The sequence below is a fragment of the Lycorma delicatula genome, chromosome 3 (genome assembly GCF_047948215.1).
Source record: "Lycorma delicatula isolate Av1 chromosome 3, ASM4794821v1, whole genome shotgun sequence".
NCBI lineage: Eukaryota > Metazoa > Arthropoda > Insecta > Hemiptera > Fulgoridae > Lycorma > Lycorma delicatula.
This window is the reverse complement of record NC_134457.1, coordinates 222665202-222688267: the sequence shown is the minus strand read 5'-3', so window position 1 is coordinate 222688267 and position 23066 is coordinate 222665202. Positions and strand designations below refer to the sequence as shown.

At 31.3% G+C, this 23066-nt stretch overlaps 1 protein-coding gene across 1 annotated transcript in view; it reads right to left on the bottom strand.

The window, feature by feature from the left end:
- The window catches only part of LOC142322467 (low-density lipoprotein receptor-related protein 2-like), a 93576-nt gene extending 75087 nt beyond the window's left edge, over positions 1-18489 (bottom strand). Inside the window, exon 1 of the mRNA XM_075361579.1 lies at positions 18300-18489. The gene's annotated coding sequence lies outside the window, so the exon portion shown is untranslated. The remainder of the gene's footprint in view (positions 1-18299) is intronic.
- Positions 18490-23066: the final 4577 nt, after the last annotated feature.

The window sequence follows — 23066 nt, the reverse complement described above, 5'->3', positions numbered from 1 at the left end:
GTTTATTAATTTGTTTTACATATCATTTCTATTTCTTCTAATGACTGTACGCAAAATATCTTATAAACTAATATTACTTATTAAGAGTAATATTTACGAATGTAATGATGTTTAATAATTAGACAATCCATTTGGCGATCGTAATAAACATTTTGAATCGGTATATCGATATATAAAATATATATTCGTCTTTTGTGAAGACAGGAAAATATTTCATTTCTCATTCTATAATTCCTAGTAAGCCTGAAAAAAGGATTTCTTATTGAATTTTTTTTGTATTTGTTCGTACAAGAGTTATGTATATAAGATAATACGTACTGTAAAGTAAAACTCTATATAATTACACTGCCGCTTGCTAAACAAAAAAGAAATTTCAGTTAAAACTGGCAGTGTAGTCAAAACAAAAATACAGACGCTATTATATGTAATGTTTTCAAGGTCAATAGCATATAAAAAAAACTATATAACAAATTACTTGTACGTGACCACTGTTCATACTTATTTGATACTAGCAGAAGCGGCAATGCTTTTATAGAGAGAGAGAGAGAGAGAGAGAGAGAGAGAGAGAGAGAGAGAGAGAGAGAGAGAGAGAGAGAGAGAGAGAGAGATATTGATAGAGAGAGAGTTTAAATGAACGCAATTGAAAATTTGATAAAACAAATTAAAAAACTGAACTTGACAAATTTTACCTTTCACTTATTCTCCTTCCCCTTTTCCCTTTCCAACTTTTTCCTTTCACCGTTTTCCCTCACCCCTCTCCCAGTTTCCTTGTATAACGTTAAGTCAATGCCCCTCCCATTATTTGATGTCATACCTTATCGGACCTTCCTCTTCCTGTTTATTTGTTATTATTCACAGTATTTATCTTTTAATTTTATTATAATATAAAAATATATACCGTATTTATTCGAGTACCCCGCGCCACGATTTTCCGGACCGAAAAGCTAAAAAAAAAATCGAGTACATACCGGTATTTTAAAGTGCAATAGATGATAAAAAAATACGAAAATATTCAGAAAGTAAAGCGTTTAATTCGTTCATTTAAATTACAATATTAATATTACATTCATAATTAATTACCGTAAGTACTAGTTTAGTTCAGAATCAGTAGGCCAGTAAAACGAAAAGAAAGTACCACGATGAAAAAGATAATTCAATTCGCTTTTTAATATGGGGTTTTATTTTTAATTAATCACCGTCTGCAAAGATATAACATTGCTATTGTAATTATGTAATGTTAATGGCGTAAAATAATTAAATATAAAATGAAATCTATTAATTTTCATTACGCGTTTTCATTTGACGATGAAAAAATATAATTGACAACATTTTGTCGTCGATGTCTATCTTTTTACTAGTTGGAGGGTTTTAAATAACATGTAAATCAATACCGGATAAAAAAAGACAAATAAAAATGATTTGTTATTAAAATTTTAAACAATTTTTTTTTCAATAGACTTTTCTGTTCCACACCTATATTAAAATTGTACAATTTGAACATTCCTCAAATAGCACATTTTAATAGGTTAATATTAAACCGGTGGGTAATATTTAGGAAAAAGGGTAAGTTACGTCAGACTTCAAAAAGAGTGTTGTAGTCACGATACCGAAGAAAGGAGGAGCAGATAAATGTGAAGAACACAGAACAATTAGCTTAACTAGCCGCGCATCAAAAATCTTAACTAGAATTCTGTACAGAAGAATTCAGAAGAGAATGGAAGAAGTGTTAGGAGAAGACCAATTTGGTTTCAGAAAAATTATAGGGACAAGGGAAGCGATTTTAGGCCTCAGATTAATAGTAGAAGGAAGATTAAAGAAAAACAAACCGACATACTTGGAAAACATAGTTAAAAGAAGAGATAGACTTATAGGCCACATTAAGGCTTGCTGGAATAGTCGTTTTAAAATTGGAGGGAAAGGTAGATGGGAAAAATTGTGCAGGCAGGCGACGTTTGGAATATGTAAAAGAAATTGAAACGACTGGCTATAAATAGAGAATCTTGGAGAGCTGCATCGAACCAGTCAAATGACTAAAGACAAAAAAAAAGATATTAAAAGTAAAAATATAAAATAATAAATAAATAAAGTATAAAATATAAAATATTAAAAGTAAAATCGGTTTCATATATTAAATTGAGGGATATTAGAGGGAATACAGAAGTGCGGATCTATATAAAATTTAAATTATACCACTCCTTCGGTCACATGTCGGAGTAATAGTGCGTCTCAGCCATTTATTCGGAGGTCCCGGGTTTGAATCCCGGCCAGATTATTTATCGTATACCACTTATCATATATCATCGAAAAGCTATCGATGAGGACTTTTTACTGCAGTTAAGAAAAAGTCCAAAATCCAAATTTTATTGATCTTGCGTTTTTTGAACGCTTTTGGTCCAGTCGATTGCAATCAAAAGAGGAGGTAGATAACTAGACGTTACAACAGTCCTAAATCCAAAACTTCAACATCCTACAGCTAATCGTTTTTGAGTTATTCGAGATACATACGTGCGTACAGACGTCACGCCGAAACTAGTCAAAATGAATATTTCCGTTGAAATATGAAAACCGAAATTTGTTCTGATCGTTATACTTCCTTTACTTCGTACAAGGAGTAAAAATTAGAAGGACACCTATGTGTCACGATAAAAAATGATTCTGATCAAACTACTTTAATTTTGCAACCGACGGGTCTAAAAAGGCGAATAAATAAAAAATTAAAGCTTGAATAATCTTCTTGACCGTATACTTCAGATTTAAAAAAATAATCAAATTAAAAAAAAGATCGGCGAGAAAAAACATTAAAAAAAATTTTAAAGTATTTCTCCGCGTTTGATCGAGCCCATAGGGGAAATAAAGTTTATCAGCGACTGCAATAACCCACCGGGTTGGTCTAGCGGTGAACGCGTCTTCCCAAATCAGCTGATTTGGAAATCGAGAGTTCTAGCGTTCAAATCCTACTAAAGTAAGTTATTTTTACACGGATTTGGATACCGGATCGTAGATACCGGTGTTCTTTGGTGGTCGGGTTTCAATTAACACATCTCAGGAACGGTCGAACTGAGACTGTAAAAGACTACATACACTTGATGTACACTCATACATATCATCCTCATTCATCCTCTGAAGTATTATCTGAAAAGTAGTTACCGGAGGCTAAACAGGAAAAAGAAAGAAGTGAACTGCAATAAAATAGTTTAAATCTTAAAATTTTACATTTAATTTCTTTTTTTCGATTTTGCTAAACGGAAATGTTCCATTTTAAAGGTAAAAGGCCACTTTTGTCTTTAACGCTGTATATCTCCCTATCTAAGCAACGTAGCGATAAAATAAATAAAAAAAAGGGTTTTCATCTAGACGGTTTAGCTTTAATGATAAATTGTGAAGTCTTTAATGTAGCGTCACAGTTTTTGGCTTTTCTTCATTTTGTGCCGAGGCATTGAAATCTATTGAAAGACTGTGACCGGACCGAGTATCATCCGCTCTCAGCTTAACCTAAGATATGCAATGTTTAAAAATAATAATTGCAATTGCCGTTTAGAAAAAAAGCATCTTAAAACAGTAATTGTAATTATTGTTTTTAACAGATGGTAAATTTAAAAATTTTAGGAGGCTCTCTAGTAACACCGGAACGGCCAGCAAAGCGGTTCCTGACCGTCTTGTTATATTTTTTTTATGTGCGATAACACTTGCATCATAATTTTTCATCCTAGTAATATATTTATATAGCTTCGTTTCCTTCCCGTAAAGATTTTATTACAATCTATTTTTTTTTTATTTTAATGGATTTATTTTTAATAAGTTAAATAAGAATCTTTTTTTTTTTTTAAATTACTTTACAAAACAGATAAACTTTATCGTAATATTTAAAAAAAAAAAAATTATAAATATTAAGGGAGATTAATTATTATTTTAAATAAAATGTAATAAATATAAAATAATCGACAAATCTTGATTTAATTTAATTATATCGAACGTCTATATAAGAAATGTCTTTATAAGAAAACGTCTATATTAACGTGTTACTCGCACAGCAATACTCATACGTACGCACACACACATGTACACATGTTTACGGTTGTATTTGAATTGTACAACGCTTGACCAGTACTGTCTGACGGTAGCCAATCAGATAGAAGGAAGCCACCTGCGTGTGTTAAAAACCCCGTCCCTCTCTCCCCCTCGTCGCATTAGTTAGACTGACAGAAGTTTTTACTTATGCCTCATCCCAAAAAAATTAAATAAAAAAAGATTTACCTCTAAAATTCCTCTTAGCAAAAGTCCTCTGTCAACGTATAAACTATACAATTTTATAAATTATGTTATGGTATTATTTTATCATTAACTCTTGAAATATTTATTTTTCATTTATTTATTTTTTTTTTAAATCTAGCACAAATGAAGTATTACAATAAATAAATATACCTTCAAAACTAGATACGGTGATACAGATGGGGTTCATGAAGCTTTATATTATTTAATCAAATCTAATGTTCAATCTTGTGTAATGTCTTTATCAGTAATGCAAGATTTCGCACGCACACACACACCGCGAGCAAATGAAATCTGTTACTCCATAATTACAATTTTTGCTTTTTAATTTTTATTAAAATACCAGTAGACCCGGCAATGCTTCGCTATTGCTATATATATATATATATATATATATATATATATATATATATAGAGAGAGAGAGAGAGAGAGAGAGAGAGAGAGAGAGAATTTGATAGATTTGATACACAATTGAAAATTTGATAAAAAAATTAAAAATCTGAACTTCACAAATTTTACCTTTCACTTATTCTCCTTCCCCTTTTCCCTTTCCAACTTCTCCCTTTCGCTCTTCTCCATCATCGCTCACCCAGTTTCCTTTTTAGCCTTTCCCGTTTTCCCCTTTTCTCTTTCCACCTTTTCCCCGTTTTCCCGCGCGTAAATCAGTCCATTAGTTTTTTTATCTTTAGCGGACACACATACGAACATGCGTTTTATATATATATATATATATATATGTAGAATAAAAAAGTCTATTTGAATATTTGTTTGTTTCGTAAATATGTCGACACCGGCCCCACCTAGCGGGTACAGTTTTTGCAAAAATATTTATTTTCACGTAACTAATATTCATATTCTGAATACGAACCAAATCGGTCCATAAATATAATTTTTCTAAATATCTCAACCCCGGCGCCAACTAGCGGGACCATTTTTTGCGGAGATAATTCTTTCCATTTAAGTAACACGTATTCTGAATACGAGGCAAATCGGACCATAAATACAATTTTTCAAAATATCTCGACCAAAGCGCTACCTAGCGGGTCCAAACTAATTCAGAAACCTTCCCTGGCATGCGTCCAACCGTTCCCTAAATTTTCATGCTATCGGATGAACGGTTTAGAAAGGCTTAAGAGACACACAGACAGACAAACATTCAATTATATATATATATAATTACTTACTTAATAAACTTCTTATCAAATGTTACAACCCTCAGTATCGATGAACTGAAGGCGAACGTTCGACAGAAATCAATGCCCTTGACAACAATGTGCAAAACGTTGCTGTCAAAGTTCTTGCGACACCTGACGCAAATTCAGGTGAGACAGTCAGTATCATCGCTTGGAACATTTTTTACAAATATAAAACATATATTACAAAAATATAGTGTATATCCACAACGACAATGTTTTCCAGCGATTCATCTCAAAGCTACCTCCAAAAATTTTAATAAATAATAATTACCTCTAACATTTTTTTTCTCTATTTTCTTTTTATATGATCTCTTTTAATCATTATGTAATTATTTCAACGAATATTACGCTACTGGCTTTTTTCATCTACAATACTAACCGGTCACTACACCGAATACTTCCCGTCTAGCGCTACTGCGTTCATTATCATTCTTGTGACAAATAACAATCAAAATCTCTTCAATTTTTAAAAATGTCACTTATTGTAATCTCTGCAGAGCCACAGTTTGGTCAGTACAGGATTCGAAACTTTTAAAAATTTGAAGTATACGGGTTTCAAAAAAGTCGGTTTCCATTTTAAAAATGGTAGTTATAGTCGGTTACCTGTCCTCCGTACGGGTAAAAACATATTTCCTACTATTTGAGATATTTCCATGCAAGAAACTTGCAAACTTATGGACGGAAGGGCAAGAAACGAAAAGGACCTAATCCGGTTGTTACCGTAAGTTAGTTAATCCCCCACAATTTTGAAACGGTGAAACATTCGTGATGACAGTAATCATATGGTCCTTCCAGGTTACGTAACATTTCAGAAAAGTCGGTTTAGTAGTTTTTTGCGTGAAAAACAGACTCTCAGAAACTACTAGATTTTTAAATACGGTATAATAGAATTTAAGTTAAACTCTACAAGTTTGTTTAACAGAGTTATTCTACTTCAAACCTAAAAAAACGTGTTTTTCGTCACTGAACTTTTCTGTTCTACGCTGGATATCGTGAAAATAAGGGATGATAGTACTGTTTTTTTAAATTCTATTTTACAGGTCAACAAACATAAGAAACCATCAATTTTAGCCCTTATATAACGCCTTAAAAATTTCAGTATGACTTATTTCACAGGGGAACTGAAATCCGAGCGAAATTTACGCTAGCCGTAACTTTACAAAGAAGCGTTTTCGGACATATGTTTGTACGTGAACTTTTTCCTTTATTTCAAGATCTAGAATCGGTTCCCAAATTATTTCCCTTTCTTCCTAAATCACCCTGTATTTACGATAAATAAAATAGAACTGATAGTTACCGTTTATTTAACGTTCCATTTCGGACAAACCTCAAATCAGGTGACTTTTTATTAATACAAAAGTGCACGTTAAAACAATCGCACGCGCGCGAATAGAAATTTGATATCGCATATCACTAAATATTTAAAATTAAATAAGTAAAACGAATGAAAATTGCAACAACGGGAAAAGAACTTCTCCCCCTGTTACGCTGAAAGACGTGGGTTGAATTCCCGCCTAGTTATGGTAAACGTATAACAAAACAATCAAAACGTAATTAATAGCTGAACCGACTTAAAAGTGAAAAATAAAATTAATTACTCGATTTCCGTAGCTGAGCGGTAGCGTCTCGGCCTTTCATTCAGAGTACCGGGTTCTAATCCCGGCCAGATACGGTATATTTCATACGCTACAAATTTCCATTTTCACGTTCCCGCTTTAGAAGTTTCTTTGTAAGATTTTGCGGTGAATTATTTCATCGATCGAAAAAAATAAATAAATAAATGAAATATAAACATTTTATAGATAGATGGTAACAGTGGCGGATTGAGTCATCATGCTCGGCTATCAGGAAGTTGTTTGGCATAGTCTAACGTTTGACATAGCAGAACTGCGGTTCAAATTCAGTAAGTTAAATTAGTAAACAATCGCGAACCGTCTCTTTGTAATAGCGAAACCAAACGATCTGCTACTATGTACCTCATATTAAAGCGCAAACAAATCATCCAAATTTTGAACCGGCATCCGGGTTCTTTTTTGAAAAGCAACTATCAATGGAATAGTATGATTTTTTCATACGTTCATAAGTACGAAATTTACTTCCCCCCCACCATCAAAACACTTTATCTTTTCTTTTTTGGGATTCCTCAGACGTAAAACTTCGAGAAATTAAAAAAAAGACCATACCCCTTTTTGACTGATTATCATACTTTTCCTTCTTGCAGTATACCTTTAGATCTATGCCAGGAAAATAGAATGAAAAATATATTCGATCGGTTTATACATATATTCTGTGTATTTTTAAATTAAAAAAATTATAATAAAAAGTCATTTAATAAAAATTTCCGAAAAAACTTATAAGATGATCATTAGAGAGAATTTATCTTAAAAATAAAAAAAACGTAAAAAGTGATCCATTTTGTTAATAAATAAATAATTCAAAATGCATAAAAAAATAGTTTCTTAATTCACGTTTTAATTTTAGTTCATTTTTACTTCCTTGTATGAAGTAAGAAAGTATTGTGATCGCGAAAAATTACGATATTCAGATTTCAACTGAAATATCCATTTTGACCATCCCTGAATCCAATTTGACTACTTTGGGCGTGACGTCTGTACGTACGTATGTACTTAAGTATTTGGCATAAGTCAAAAAAGATTAGCCGTAGGACGTTAAAATTTTGTGTTTAGGACTGTTATAACATCTCGTTGTGCACCTCCCCTTTTGATTGCAATCCACTGTACCAAAAGTGTCCAAAAAAGACCAAAATCTAGTTTCTAACTGCAGTAATAAGCCCACATTGAAAGGATTTCAACAAGATATCATAAATGGTATTTATTTTCATTTGTTCCAGTTATAGCCAAAAAAAATTTTAATTAATGAAATATTTGAAAGAGGAAAGGACATCGGTTAAAATTTCCTTTTTCATCTACATTTTTTTATTTTTTTTTAAATTTATTAATAATTATTAACCTTTCATTATAAAAAAAAAATTACGATGAATAATAAATCAATAGCAAAAAAAAAGATAAAATATCTACAATTATTAATGAGATAAAATTTTACGTATTTACATTTAAAAAAAGTGTAAGTGTAATTTAATAGGCGTACAAAAAATCATGTGTTGTCAACATCAGATTCTATGTAGTTAAAAATTAATAATATTTTTACATTAATCATAAATTTTTAATTTTTTTTTTTTTTAATCATTTAATGGTATTAATTTGTAAATTTATTACAATTTTTATACTCATTCATTAAAACAAGATTAATTTTATCTTGTGGTTTATGTTCAGCCCAAATAAAAAAATTGGTTATTAATGTTTAAAGAGCATTATTATTTAAAATTTCCTTTTAATTTCATGGAACAAGGATTATTTTTTTTGCACTGTGAGTATGAGTGTGTATTTGTGTGTATGTAATATATATATGAAATAAGAGAAATACATTTATCTGACAAATATTCGCTCCAGTGAATTTTATACGTGTTTATTCTCTCAAAGAATCGGACTTATAAAACATATAACAGTATGAACGCATCAGGAACAAATGGTAGCATAACACACGCGCGCACACACAAACACACACACACACACATATATATATATATAACCAAACAACACGAACGAAGATCGCATCTTCGTTCGTGTTGTTTGGTTTACTTGTGTTTCCCGTCACGATCTTCAGTAGTTTTTAATGGGCGTTCATTATGGATGACTTACATCATGTTTTTATATGTGTGTGTGTGTGTATATATATATAACAAGTATTATTGAAATCTGATACCGACTGACTGAAATGTGCTATGTAGATAGTAAATACCAGAATACTTGACGGTTGAAATTCAATTAACCACAGGTCTCGGGAATTGTCAGCCTAAGTCACCTCATTTACATGTCATACATATCACTGGGTCATGGAGGGTTGCTTATTATTTACTCGTTGAACAGAGAAAAGAGTAAATTATACATTAGAATATATTTAAGAATTGCATTATAATAGGAAATGTACGTTACATAGACTATATTTATACTTAAAGTGTAAGTTAAGAAAATATTAAAAGCTTAGTACAAGATTTTTTTAAAATGAACAGTTACACTAAAATATTTTACAAGATTTACAAATATAACTAAAATGAAATGTGGATGACAGTATAGAAAAAGTTATTTTATGTACTAATATTTATTTGTAAGAAACATTTCATCTAGTATTACTAATTGTAATCAACATGTGGATAAATAAAGGTTATTAATAGTAATACTACTCTTAAACATATTCCTGAATACCTGAATAATATTTCACATTATAATAAATATAATAATACCAATTTATAATGTTTCAAACGAAAGCAAGATTTAATAAAACGTACAGTAATGTTTTGACAGACCAACAAGCGTTTAGGAAGGTTAAATTCTTCAAACCGGCGTTCGTTAATTTCCGCGTACATTCGTTCAAGCCCGTAGCTGTCTACATACATCTGTTTTTACATCTTGTGTTTAACTCTGGGTCGGTTACTCGAGATATATTTACCGACTGACTACCTTTTTATAAAATAACATTATAAAACGGATTTTTTTAAGATATATGCATTACTATTACAGATAAAATTTCTTTCTTTTTTTATTTTTATTTATTTAAATTACTTATTTTTTTATTTCATGAATTAATTTACTTCGACGATTTATAGAGAAGCTTATGTATAGGAATATGGAAATGGAATTTAGTAGCGTATAAAAAATGCCATGCCTGACGGGAATTCGAACCCGGGATCTCCGGATAAAAAACCGAGATGCTACCACTCCACCACGGAAATCGACGGGTAAATATATATTTTTAAATTATATAAATAATTAAAATATTATTATTATTATTATAAGTATTATTATTACTTCGTTTAATTTTATGTATTTGTTTGAAACATTATGACGCGTAAATTTTATTTACTTTTTTAGGGTTCTATTGAACAATTTTTTTATTTATTAAAACATTTCTTACTATAAAAAAATATTTTATTACGTTTATCCATCATTAAACATATCGTTTTAAACGTAATTCTAAATGGAGTGCATTTATACACATTATTTCTTTTAAATTACTTTTTTCTTATGATAATTAAAAATCATACAATGGCTGTCATCGATACCGCCTCTAGAATAAAACCTCTCAACAAGACGAAAATTTTCTCGAATTTTTAAGTGATAAAAATTCTTCATCAAGACCATATTTATCAAAGATTTTGTCGTGTAATATGAGATGTAAAATTTTGCCATTATCATATCATAATCGTTTGCCGACCTGCATTTAAAATTGTTCAATATTTAAGCGTTTTGACCGTCCATGTCTCTGTGACATAACAGCACTGAAAACCAAGAAGACGAACCGTTCGCATTCGACGGTAACGGTTCGAGATAATGACCGCATAAGTGTTTTCATCCTTAGGAAAATCGCTCGAGATTGTTCGGTTCAAATTTTAATTTCTGCCAAAGATTCCCGGTTTATTAACACATATGTTGTTGCAGTTAAGATATACAAATTTAGCAAATTTTTCCACGAGTATACATCTTTATCATTCTATCGCCCCGAATATCACTTCGCTTACTGACCGTTTAATTAAGTTTGAATAAAAGTTTTCTTTTTCCTATTTGCCTCCGGTAACTATCGTTTAGATAATTCTTCAGAGGATGATATGTATGAGTGTAAATGAAGTGTGTATTGTACAGTCTCAGTTCGACCACTCTGAGATGTGTTGTTTAATTGAAAATCCAACCGCCAAAGAACACCGGTATCCACGATCTAGTATTCAAATCCGTGTAAAAATAGCTGGCTTTACTAGGACTTGAACGCTGGAACTCTGGACTTCCAAATCAGCTGATTTGGGAAGACGCGTTCACCGCTAGACCAACCCGGTGGGTCAATTAAGTTTGAAATTTGTTACACGTAACGATATTATAATTAGTACCAAGGAATCTTTACCGGAGTTACCGTTAATTATATCATCAGCAAAGATTATAAAAGATTGTAAAGAAGAAAAAGAAAAGATTATATTATACGTAGTCGATTATAATCGTTAAATATTTTTCCTTCAGCGACCTCAATCAGCCCCTTCATAAATATCTCATTAGAATAGTTTTAATGTTAACTTCATTCTATTATGACAGATTTTTCGTTTGCTGCTACTTTACGTCGTATCAATTAAATAACAACCCTTGTGAAAATGAAAACGAGCTTGCTATTTATTCGATTTAAAAGGGCTATAAGTTAAATAAATAAAAGATAACGGTTAAAAGAGATATTTAAACTGAATTTTTGGATTGTTCTACGTACAGCTATGGAAAATAAAAATTATTAGTTTCGATTTACATTACAATATATTTAGTAAAAGATTAAGATTTTTTTTTTGTTTGTGTATTAAAAAGCTTTCATCCTGAGAGAAAAAATTTCAACAAATTTATTTTTCTTATTTAAGGACAGATGGAAATACGTTTAATATTACAACTTGTTTTTATGTGTTTATATATCTATTTATCGGATATATTCTCGTAACTTGATCCGAAAAATGAAGTATTATTTTTAATGAAGTACAAATATTAAGAAAAAAAGGCTTTATAGTTTAACATGGAAACAAAATGTTTCATCGACGTACTGAAACTTAACTATTTTTTTTTTTTTCAGTTTATATATTCAGAAACCGATTTTTTCTAAATGATTTATCGGTATTCTATTTTTTAAATCGTACATAAGTAGATATTTTATAAGTATTTTTATAAAAGAATAATTTGTTTTTAAAGGTATAAACGTTATAGCTGCAGAAAAAGAAGTCGCATCTGGACTTGAATTTCTGAAGCAAGCCCTGGAAAAGCTTTGTGTAATCTTTGCCGTATATCAATACCTTATGCCGGTGCGACGACTAGTAATCTATCTCGTCATATTAAAGTTAAACGCCCGGGAATTGATATTTCAAGACAAAAAAATTCTTGTCCTTGTGATTATCGTATTTCAGAAACGCATTATGATTTAAATCTTACGTCTATTGCGAATTATTTTTTAAGAAAATATTCATAAATAATGAATATAATTTCCTTATGGCTTTTTTTTTAAATATAAAAACTTAATAATACGGCTCAAATTTTGCGTGTCTGGATTTTTGAAAATCTTTGTGTTTTATGACCAGCGGCGGCTCGCGTATAGGCACTGTGGACTGCAGCATTACCTGTTTTCGCTTAATATTATCGATAACATTTAATATAACGAGTCCTTTTTTCTTAAATTCTTTCTTTATACTTGTACAATATATAATAATCCTTAAGCTTAATGTCAGTAGCCATCCCCCAGTTTATGAAAAAGATACGAAAATCTTTGTACGGAATTGTGCGCTTCACAGTTCCAGCGGCGTTGTGTTTAGCTGTTGTGCGCATGCGCACATAGGAAACTGCCAGGAAGAGAAAACACAGTCGCTCCCGCAGAGCCCACCCTGGCGTGCCGGCGGAAAATAGTTTTCTTTTACGCCACGTGTTTACGGAAACTTCCTTTTTCGTTCGCTTCTCTAATTCGATCATCTGCGGAAGGAATGCGAAAGTGTTTATTTGTCTTTTCAGTAGCGATCAGAAGACTGCTGAAAGCAAGGGCACTTTGATCGCCAAATCAGAAGGGCTAAAGAGAAGATAATTAGTAAAAACTAATAACGAATTTGTTTCTGCGTACATAGAAATTGAAATTAACCGCCGTTGGAGTAAAGTGTTTTTAAGCGGAGATTTTATCGCCTAATATTACTAAAAAAATATTATCTGTTGACATTTTATTATTTATTCGATTAAACCGAATAGGCCTTTTAAGCGTAATATGCTTAGAAACGGTGGGCCGTATTCTTGAATGTAATAAAGTGTAGAATTAGATTATTATCCTGCTTTCTGCTATCGATTCATTCTTGTTTTCGGTTCTTTTATTTTACAGAAAACTTTAACCGCGGCCTTGAAAAGGCTAAGAAAATCGACTTCGTTAAATTTAGCTACGAACCGCTACCGTTCATGTCTGTTTCTAACCAAACGACACGATTTCAGCGATGAAGAATTCCAGAAACCGGGTATCTCTCGATCGGATGGACCGATTTGGATGAAATCGGCACGATGATTTTTTGTACGTGACGGCGATTAATTTGTCACGATAGGTGTAGGAGGCAAGGAGATGTGGACCTTAAGGTCCTGTATCTCAAAATTTTATTCAAAGGGCAGAAATGTTTCCTAGCGAACATATTTTCCGGTATTATTCAATCCCCTATAAAGGGATAAAAATATCCTTTTTTCGGTTTCTCGCGCGGTTGGCGAAAGGACCTACCTGTTGGTCTGCCTAAATTATATTTGAACTATATTTCGACGAAATAGACTTTTCCGTTATCGGTCTAGAAATGTTAATCGCTGAAATTACTTAATTTTTCATATTTACTTATAATTCTAACGTTACATATTTGTTAAACTGTTTACGCCGTATCAAAACAGTACATACTGAGAATATTATTAAGCGACGTCAGGAACTGGGCGGAGCGAAAGCACGGTAACACAGGCTACGAATTTACCCGGCTCCTGTCTGGACATAGATGTTTTCGGGAGTCGTCGCTCCTCGATCGCCCCCTGGGGACGCCTTCCGGTCATACGGATTCGGATAGTAGAGTGCCTGTGTGATCATGCAGGGACTGTACATATCATATGGCTTAGATCCGGGCCCTGCAGGATAGGGGGGCAGGATTTTTAGCGGGGGAGAACCCCGCACTGCCATTAGTGCTGGCCTGACGGCGGCTGGCAGAGCTTTTTCCTCCCCCTGCGGAAATAGAAAAAAAAATGAATATTATTAAAAATACTGGTATCAACATTTTATTTTTATTAAATTTCAACTCTACCCGTATTCTATTTTCCCATTTTTGACAGCTGTTTTTAAACGCTGTACAGAGAAGTGAATACAGTATAAAAAATTAATGAAACTTATAGTAAAATCCAATATAAGTTACGTAAATTAGCGAGCGATTTAATAAATAAACCTCGAAAATGAGAAAACTATTTCACAAGAACAAAATATTTTTTATACATTTGGTAAATATAAAAAGCATACAAATGCTGCATAATAAATATGTACAACTTTATCCCGGTTTCAAAATCGCCACAATAAACACTTAAATTACTTATATACGCTATTACTATCTCGTATCAGACATATATATATATATAGGTTATCCACGTTAAAAATGTACATTTATTCCTACTGTGGAATTTTTAATCCCCATAATAATACTAGAAAGGCAACAATATTTTTAAGAAATTATATGCATAATAACTTTTAAAATACGAGTAATACATAATTTCTTATTTTTTACCGTATTTTACGATAATTTATTCAGTTAACGTAGTTTCTTAAAATTTTTGGACTCTGCTTCAGATCGTGCTTAAAACATAATTAACGTTTCGTTACTTATTCCGTTATATTCAATAAACGGATGTAGAAATTTTAAACATTTTAAAAGATTTATTACGTTTTTTAACGGGATTTAAAAAACATTCGGTAGAATAAATCCATAATACATCCACAGATCGATTAACTCATTCCAATCAGGAAAAGGAAAGGTGGATATCGTTTTGATAATAACCGTAAATTAAAAGAAGATTTCCATCTTTGAGTTAGTGGCGTTTTTATTTCTGTAAACTACAGGTACGTAAAACTGATAGGCGACGGTCGTAAACGTATCAAACAAATATCACACCTTTATAAAACAATGCAAGCAAAACCGACATCAAAATCCGTTCAGCACGCAACACCCGGTCGGTTTACCGAAAACGATTTGGATGGATTTCAATTAAACAACAGATTTTTCTTTGAAATTACGAACGGTAACGTATTCCTTATAAAATTATGATCATTTCCGTCTTCATTTTCTCAATTTATCAACCATCGTGTCATATTAGTAAAGTTTTCATCGGTTTATTATCGTCTGCGAGTAAACAGTAATTTTATTTGCAATTATTTCTAAATTCGGAAAATAAAATTAGGTTAGAATTACGAACAAAATTAATAGGATAGCTGCCGTAATTACAATGAAGTTAAAGTTAAAATAGAAAGTAATTGTAATGTTTACAAGCCGTAATTTTAACGATAAATATTGTTCGAGCTGGTTGTAAGTAATAGTTTTGATGAAAAATGAGATATTATTTGTAAATTACCCGTCAAGATTGCGATTATTATTTTAAGATAGGTAAATCGGATTCATATTTTAAGTTTTTTTGTTATTTTTGCGTAATAAAATAAATGTTATATCCGTTGAAATGTTATTTTTTGAAAAATGCTTAGTAAATTTTTGGAAGGCGTAATTTCTTTTTTATCTATTTCAAGAAAAATTGCCCGTAATAACGAATAAATTTGAGCGGTGCAAAAAAGTAGATTTCTTTGCTTGCGAATTCCGAGTTTTTATAAAATGTTTATAGCGCCTTAGAAATTAAAGAAATCTGCATATCAAACGGAAATATTTATAAAACAATCGAACTTTATGTTTCAACCTGGCTCGGTTCTTTTAATCTTGGAGATGCCAGTACAACGTATCTCATTAAATTTATTATTTTTATTTATGTTTTTTTAGTAAATTAACCGGAGGCAGGGGCAATTTTTTTTTTTTTTTTTACCTTTCTTCACCCCTTTTGAAAAATCGAAGTCTGTTTGTTGTTATTTATTCGCGTGAAAATTACACACATCAGAGAACCAATAGATTTACCGCTGAAAGAAAAATCTGAAAAATTATAAATACGGATTCTATTATTTATTATTAAAAAATGTTACGCGCTTTTTAAGTGTGTTAACATTTTCCGTTGAAAATACATTTTTTTAAAAATAATATAAACGTTCTTCTGGTAGCGAGTGATCTTTATTTAAATATTCTACATTACATTACACAATTAACGATTACTAAAATTACAAGCGATAACAAAATTCTAATAGATATTTCAGTAGTAATAATTTTTTTTTTCTTTTTAACAGGTGACAAATTAATTTTATCTAAATCTAATGTTTTTAAACTTATATAAAATTCTGTGCGTCGAGACTAATCAAAACTTAGTTCATTATATAATTTTGGATGCCCGCGATTTTTATCGCATACTGTGGGTTATTTATTTATATAATTTTACCTTTATTAGGATCGATAAGATATATTCCTTAAAGTGTTTTAGTTATTTTTTACTTATAATTTACAACTTTTATTTTTACGTAAAAGGAAGTATTGTAATCGCGAATAATTTCGGTTTTCAGATTTCAACGGAAATATCCATTTTCACTTGTTTTTGCGTAACGTCTGTACATATGTATGTGCGTACGTAATTACCTCGCGTAGCTCAAAAACGATTGGCCGTAGAATGTTGGAATTTTGGATTTAAAACTGTTGTAAAACATCTAGTTGTGCACCTCCCCTTTTGATTACAATCGGATGAACCAAAAGCGTCGAAAAAAAAGCCAATATTTAAAAAAATTGGATTTTGGACTTTTTCTTAACTGCAGTAATAAGCTCTGATCGAGAGGTTTTCTACGATATATCGTAAGCGGTACTTGTTTTCATCGGTTCCAGAGTTATAGCCCCCAATAAAATTTTAATTAATGAAAGAAAGCGACCCCACGCACTCGTGGGTAAGATTACCCTTTGCGGGCCCAGTTAAGGGTTAAATTAAAAAGTTGATTATATATTTAATAATGTGTACATCACGCGAATTTATTTTATTTGTTTTTCCGATTTACATTTAAATTACGGGTTCGTTTATTAACTTCATGTAGTTTTTAACTCTTAAGTAATTAACCGTTTAAAACAATATCTTTTTCACGTGTAAAGAAGGATATATTTTAGGTAAGAGGGCCGTATTAAAACCACGTGTTTTCGCGTCCCTCAGTTTTCTGTTTTTATTAAATATTTATTAATTAAATATTTACTCGATTAGTATTAGGACATAGAGTATATTTCTGTGAACATTTTCAAGTGATTTGATCAATTTTAGGACGATTCTGTGATTTATTGTAGAATTTTACGGTTTTTAATTTTAATATTAATTTTTAATAGCCATTTAAATGTTTATAATAAATGACGTATAGCTACTTCGATGACGCCATCTTTCTCGTTAAGTGTGTGTGTGTGTGTGTGTGTGTGCTGCCAGGCCAGCTGCGCTTCCCTACTCTGTTGCTATTGGTGCAGAGGGGACACGTGATGCGCCATGCTGCTCTGCGCATCTCAGTCACTGCTATGTAGTTAGTGCAAGAATTATATAAAAATAAAAAACCTAGACTTTAACGTAATATCTGTTAGAATTACTACTATTCCAGGAATACGCTTGCATATGCTAAATACTAACTCCTCCTTCACCCAAAAATACCCGGGAGCTGCTGATTACAATACAATACATAAATACGAGCCTTATAAAAATTTAATTCGCTAACGTCTAAAAATCTGGATTCCTGCAACTCTTTCTTGCGTAAAGTAGTGGGTTATTTCTATATAAAATTTTACTATTATTGGGGTCGATAAGATAGGTTCCTATTCCTTAAAGTCTTTTCGTTATCGTTTCCTGATGGTCTGATCGGGTAGCGGTTACGTAAGATAAAAGGAAAACATAATAAACCGCTTAAACGCTATTTAAAGTTTGTTAAATTTATAATTATATACCAGAATCGCAAGAAGAGTTTACGCGTCAACTATAATAAAGGAAAACAATACGGTAAATAACATTTACGCTACAAGAACAGAAGACTAAACAGAAAATATTACACTCTGCATCGAATACAATTACATTCGCAAATACAAAAATAATAAAATCTAATTTTACCTTTTTTTATTATATTCCGGCAATCCAGAAACAGCCGCGAACCGTAAGTAAGAATTAAATAAAATATTTATATAACGTAAATCTTGTAAAGAGCTTAGCGCAATGATTTATCGATAACAAAACATTTACACTGCACAACCGACGCTTACGTACTCACGAACACAAATGCTCGATAGATTGGTAACATCGTCTTCCCCACCCATATTATTATTAACAATAATCTTGCGTGTGTAATTCGTTGGTAAGTTCACATTTGTTGACAAATTCTAGCCGGTATTGCGAAATCGACAAAACTGCTGTCTGCGACGTGTGTCCTTGACCACAAAATCTAATAATTTTTATTTTTTCCTTTTGCGGCACACTTGACAAAAAATACTGCATCTCTGTTATATCCGTTTAATTAAATTTTCATTAACATCTAAAGAAACATATTTACAATTCTTATTTGTATCGCTAGATTAAATAATAAAATCTTCACAATTTATTTCTCGATCGATATTATTTCAAATGAGCATAAATATTTCCATTACTTTTTGTTAGCACTAGACTAGATAGGGAATCTTGGAGAACTGCATCAAACCGGTCAAATGACTGAAGACAAAAAAAACTTGTTTTTCCTTATTCTAATTTTTGTTGATACTATTCCAGTCGCATAAAATATCAGTTACATATTATTCATACAGTCGATAATCCTACTCTCTTAGCCCTCCTTTTTCTAAATAAGATACATCCCATATATCGTTTATTTTTTGAATTTTTAGAACTCAAAATCGTATTTTGAAATTTTAAAAATTAACTGAGATTACTAATTTTCCCTACTCCATACCCTGATGTTAGAATATTCCTGATCTGTGCTTTTCCCCTTATCGACCTAGTATCTATTAACTCTCTCTCCTGATCGAGCGATTTTTCATCCGCGTGTTTGTTACCGATGTACTGAAGCTTCATTTCTTCAAAATTTTCTGTTAGTTTTCGTTGCGGTACATCATTATGGCCGATAATGATATTTTTCTGTCGATTATCGTTTCACCTTGGACGATCTTAACTTTGCCGTTCTTCATTTTTCTATTAATTTTATTTCAAAATATCTATATACAATACATCGCCCGTAAATTTTTAAGTATAATATAACGAATTATATGAAATCAAAGAGCGATTAAACGATCGCCAACAAAAAACAAATAAACGAAATGACGATCAGCTCCGACTTGGCAAGAATATTGTGCGACAATATCAGAAGAGTAATGAACTAAAAGATACAAATTTTTTGCACCTTATTAAAGATCGGGCATGCATGTCTCAGTGTATATGTTGTTGTTCTTATGAGGGTCTATTTTTCAGTCAGTCTGTAATTAACTTTAATTAATGTAAATAAAATTAAACAGAAATTAAAGTAGAAAATCCAAAAATAATACGATTATAAATTATAATTTTCAATTAATATTAAATAATCAGATACTTCACCAAATCTATGAGATATACACGTTTTTATAATTCCATAAAATTTTATTTCACTAATAACTTCTGATTTTTTTTTCCATATATATATATATATTATTATTGAATTGTAATTTATTGTATTTATTATTGTAATTTTTTTTTTTTTTTAAATAATGGGTTAATATATTAAAGCAATATATTTAACCTAAAAAAAATGAAAGTTAAAAAAATAAATAAAAAATTAAAATAAAAAAAACGTATGAAGTTTGATTGGAATCGATGAGCCTTTCCTTTAAGATCCAAACATTTCATAAATTAAAATATTATTTTAATTTCGATCGCAATCGAAAAGTGTGGTCCACAATTAATGTTACAACAGCCCTAATCTAAAATTTCAACATCCTCCGGCTAATCGTAGGATTCGTTATAAATACCGAACATTTTCGGGTAACCCATCTTTTTCTTTCTTTTTCCTGTTTAGCCTCCGGGAATTACCGTCCAGGTATTACTTCAGAGAGATATGTATCTGTAAATGAGGTATTTGTACAGTCTCAATTCGACCGTTCCTGAGATGCGTGGTTAATTGAAATTCAACCGCAAAAGAACACCGGTATCCACGATCTAGTATTCAAATCCGTATAAAAGTAACTGATTTTACTAGGACTTGAACGCTGGAACTCTCGACTTCCAAATCGGCTGATTTAGGAAGACGCGTTCACCACTAGACCGATTCGGTGGGTTAGTAAACATCACTGCGTTGTGATGTTAGTGTCCATGTCTGGTTCTTCGAACGTAAAAATTATAATTAATCTTAACGTCAAGCCTATCTAGGAAATATATTTAATGTAAATATAGTCTTATGAAAGCAAACAATACGAGGTGTATTTTCTCCTCCTTTTAGGTAATTAGTTATAAAGGAGGTAATCTCCTAACTCAAAATTTGTGTTAAGATTAACCTTCTCGGCCGTCCCTCTACCGCAGATTTATGACTTATTGTTAAATCGTCATAGCTATTACGATAATAAAGGAATTACTTAAAACCGATTACGGTCACACATTACTGACATCAGATATTCTTTATTTCTCTGTTATAACATCCATAGAAATGTAGTCCCTACTCCAAATTATAGAACGTAGGAAACCCCCTTAGTTCTTTTGCTTTTCTTAACCGCCTATTGATAATCTGCCTCAAAATGTTATCGTTAATTTTAACCCTCTTCGCAGAATTTTCTGTAAAAAAAATAATGTGACGAGTAAGAAAAATCACCTAAATGTATCGATTAAAATTTATTTCATTCCTTTTTCATCAAAATGAAAGGCTTTCAAGAAACACATGTATCCCGTGTGCTCTTTATTTTGCGCTCGTAAGTAACAAACATCTTTACCGTTGTACGATCAATTCTAATTTATCCTTGTATTTTTATTTAACATCACACTATTCGGTAGTCACTTATTCTAAAGAGAAAAAAAAACAAAATTACCTGTATTTTATCGAATCGGGCTATAGAACAGTTTACTTGTTCTTTGGAGTACAAGAAAGGAGTTAATTATTTTTCTGCTGTTGTTCTTAATAAGATCTAGTTAAATCTTTTTCCCCGTTAATTTAATTAAAATATTCTCTTTTACAGAAAAAAATAATATTCCGTTTTCAATGATTTTTTAATTCGTTTTTTTCATCGCTGTGTAATATGCGCTCAATGCCTTTTAGCTGTTTATTTTTTTGAATTTTATTTAATCTACCGATCATCTATGCAGATATTTAATATTTCTAAGAACTAATATAGACTCACCGCAACCGATTTTATTTTATATGTCGCTCTAATTAAAGTTTTACCTCTATTTTCTTTGATTTATCCGGTATTATAAGAGTTATTTTTTTATCGATGTATTTCCATCCTTAACCTTTCTTGATATTAATTGTATAATGCATTATCAGTGCAAAATATTTGTAGATTTAATACAGGTCTGTTGTCCTGTCACCGTCTGAAATAATTTTACCGTCTAGACGAAAACAACTTTATACTTAATTACATCGGGATAGGAACAGAACTTCTTAGGCGCACTCATTGATTTTACATAATCGGTGTTATGCTAAATATATGCTGTAATTTTTTTCTCAAAAACAACCGCTTTAATGTAATTTAGTTAATTAGCGAATTCTTCGTTAAATACTAGCTAAAATAAAAAATGATAACTAATTGAAAACTTCGAGTTAATTTCTAGCGATTTCAATTTATAAATTTCTTCTGTATGAAATGAAGCGCGTCAAAACAGAGGTACTGGAATTTCTGATGAAAGATGCTATATTTCATCGGAAATTAAATACTATAGATTAAATAATATAGATTATCTATGTAGATTATTTGTAAATTCATTTCTACATTAAATAAATCGTGACCGATTATTTTTTCGATTATATTTCATTAAACTAAAAAACCCGTCCCCTATATCTCCCAAATTTTGAAAAATTTGTTACTATGTCGATAAGAAGATTATTCCGCTATTTGTTTTGTACTTATTATTCTGGTGAATTTACCACGTCGATACTACTCTCGATTCTACTTTCAAGATTTTATTATTTTTTTAGTCGATAAATTAATTAGCTATATAAGCGTGAAAATAAACGATTGAAATTTTATACGAAAAAAAAAATCGATCCTGACCGGAATTTGAATTCAGTACTTTCCAAACGAAAAGCTGAGATATTCATTATCTTTCTGTTACGGAAGTCAAGTTTGAGACGCATTTTGTTATCTTATTTCATCAGACAGCAGATCTAAAGATTTCAGATTCGTTGTTAATTTGTCTTTTTCTTCAATTTCACATTTGAAATCTCCTAAGCCTCTTTTTTTTTCTTAGTCTCGGTGTTTCATCCGTACTTACGCATACTCCAAACATAACTTTACATATGATGCTTCTATAACTCTAATATCTTCTTACGTAAGTACAGTTTCTGTTAAATAATATGCGTGTTTCTAAAAGATCATGCAATTTTGAAATTTCATAACTATTTAGCTTTTAGTCCGTTTTGATCGAGCAAAGTACCGTTACAAAAAGCGGGAACTCTCGAATTTCACGAGGTTGCCGCCGGGTAGCTCCAGAACTTCGTTCGCTTCAACGTTAGAAAAAATGGCGACTTCACGACAGAAATCACGCTTATTCTCGCACAGCGTGAGTTCGTATTTACTGTTCGGTGTGATTTCCATAGCGAGTACGGCGCTGAACGTCCTTCCGCTAAGAGAATTAGGCTCATATAGACGATTTAAAGATACGGGTTGTCTACGTAAGGGAAATCAAGCGGACTACCCCGTGTGTCATGCCAAGATA